General features: G+C 36.6%; 1 non-coding gene across 1 annotated transcript; it reads right to left on the bottom strand.

Annotated features, from left to right (window-relative positions):
- Window positions 1-691: 691 nt before the first annotated feature.
- LOC131173732 (small nucleolar RNA R71) lies at window positions 692-798 on the bottom strand. The gene has a single exon (XR_009144046.1). It is a non-coding gene; the product is annotated as a small nucleolar RNA R71 (small nucleolar RNA).
- Window positions 799-2,792: the final 1,994 nt, after the last annotated feature.

Raw genomic sequence — 2,792 nt, forward strand, 5'->3', positions numbered from 1 at the left:
GATTCGCCCACCAAGTTTTTGGCGCCATTGCTGGGGATTTGATTTTTGTTTGATATTGAACGATTGTTTGTTTGGTTAATTTAGGCATTTTACTTTATTTTTAATTTCTTTTACTATTTTACTTTGAGAATTTGTTTATTTTGTTTTTCATGTACTTTTATTTTATGAGAAGGATAAAAAGTGAAGAAATCAATTTATTCTTTGACCCAGAAATAGAAAAGACAGCGAGAGCTTTAAGAGCAGAATCTAAAAGGAAAAAAGCTGAATTTAAAGCTCAATAACAACAAGAAAGAGCACAAGAGCAAGAGCAATTACAAGAAGAAATGGCCAACAACAATAACAATCGCTCTCTGAAGGATCATGCCTATCCTAACATTGGGGATTTCATTCCAAGTATCACAAGACCAAGAGTAGAAGCTAATAATTTTGAACTGAAGCCTGCACTCTGTCAAATGGTACAACAATCACAATTTGGGGGAAGTCCAAGTGAAAGTCCACATGTGCATCTAGCACACTTTCTTGAGATCAGTTATATGTTTCTGATGATGCAATTCGACTCAGATTATTCCCCTTCTCTTTGAAGGACCGAGCTAGAGAATGGTTACATTCTTTGCCACTGGGTTCTATCACAACATGGGATGAACTTTCTCAAACATTTTTAGCTCAATATTTTCCACCATGCAAGACAGCTAAGCTAAGAAATGAGCTGACTTCTTTCAAACCTAGAGATGATGAGAGTTTATATGAAGCATGGGAGAGGTACAAGGATTTATAAAGGAAATGTCCACATCATGGGATTCCTAAGTGGATGCTTGTTCAACACTTTTACAATGAAGTTTTACCAGCTATTAGAAGTACAATTGATGCATCTTCTGGAGGTGATCTTATGGAGAAATCTGAAGATGAAGCTTTTTCTGCTCTAGATAAAATTGCTTATAAAAATTACCAGTGGAGTTGCGAGAGGAATGAGATCAAGAAACCAGCTGGCATGTTTGAGCTTGATGCCATGAATATGATTAATGCTAAGTTTGATGCTTTGACAAGGAAAATGGACAAGCTAAGCATGAAAGTAGATTCTTCAGTTGGAGGTTCTAGTAATTCAGTAGAAGTTGGAGCTGAAAATGTCAATTGTGAAGCTGATTTTTCTGCACTTAGTTAAGATTTTTCAAGTGAGCAAGTGGATTATGTGGAGAACTGCAATCAAAGACCAGGCGGTAACCCATTTTCTGCAACTTATGATCCAGCATGGAGAAACCACCCAAATTTCTCTTGGGGAGGTAGACAAGGACAACACCAAAATTTTTAGCAACCTTCTGGGTATCAACAACATCAAAATTTTTAGCAGAATATAGGTCCTCCTCTTGGAATTCCTAAATCTCAAAATGCACCTGCTCCACCACAACCACAACAACCTCTACCACAACAAGCACAACCAGACAAGACAGCTAGATTGGAAGCTATGATTGAGACTTTACTTGTGAGCCATCAAAGTCAACAAGATATGATTTCTCAATTAGCATCTAAAGTAGATCGAATGGCAACACACAATAAGATGTTGGAGAATCAAATAGCTCAACAAGCTAGCTCTTCAAATAACAAAGCATTTGGGAAGCTCTCTAGCCAACCAGAAAATTCAAGGAAGCATTGCAAGGCTATTACATTGAGAAGTGGAAAAATATTGGAGAGTGGAGGTAAAAAGATTGAAGAGAAAAGTGAAGAAGAGAAAAACACAGAAGGAGATGAAAAAACTGAAGTTGAAGTTAGAATTGAAGCTGAGAAAGAGAGTTCAGTGGAAGAAAAAGGAAGTAAAGAGAGAGAGAGAGTAAAGAGGAAGAACCTAAATATATAGCACCTAAAGCCTACATGCCACCTTTACCATTCCCACAAAGGTTCCAAAAAGTAAAGTTGGATAAACAATTTGGGAAGTTTTTGGAGTTACTGAAGTCTTTGCATGTGACTATTCCTTTCACTGATGCCTTAGCACAAATGCCTTCATATGCTAAATTTTTGAAGGAGATTTTGTCTAACAAGAAGAAGTTGGAAGAATTTGAGACCGTAGCTTTCACAGAAGAAAGTAGTGCTATTTTGCAAAATAAGCTTCCACCCAAACTGAAAGATCCTGGTAGTTTTTCCATACCATGTCACATTCGGATATCAATATAGATAAGGCTTTATGTGATCTTAGAGCCAGTGTTAGTCTAATGCCATTGTCTATCTATGAGAAAATAAAGATTGGAGAAATGAAGCCTACCACCATTTCATGGAGGTTGGAAGATAGGTCTATTAAATTTCCAATTGGGGTGATTGAGAATGTTCCTCTGAAAGTTGGAAAATTTTTCATACCGGTAGATTTTGTTGTATTGGAGATGGAGGAGGATGTACACATTCCTATTATTCTTGGTAGACCTTTCCTTGCTACTGCTGGAGCTGTGATTGATGTAAAAAATGGAAGGCTTACATTAGAAGTTGGGGAAGAAAAAGTTGAATTTAATTTGTTTCAAGCAATGAAAAAGAAAGATGATTCAAATTCATGCTTGAGAATTTATGTGATAGATGAAGTGGTCAGAGAAGTGCTCAAAAAGCAACATCTTGAAGATCCCTTAGAAGCTTGTTTGGTTTACAACATCAAAAAGGGGGATGAGATTGAAGAAGCTACAGAATATGCTAAAATCTTAGAAAGAAATCCACCTTTGCCTATGGCTAGTATTAAGAAGATTAGAGATTTGAAGCAAGATACAACTTCATTATCAATGCTTGAAAAAAGTGAAGCATCGAAGGTAGAGTTGAAACCT

The sequence above is a fragment of the Hevea brasiliensis genome, chromosome 14 (genome assembly GCF_030052815.1).
Source record: "Hevea brasiliensis isolate MT/VB/25A 57/8 chromosome 14, ASM3005281v1, whole genome shotgun sequence".
NCBI lineage: Eukaryota > Viridiplantae > Streptophyta > Magnoliopsida > Malpighiales > Euphorbiaceae > Hevea > Hevea brasiliensis.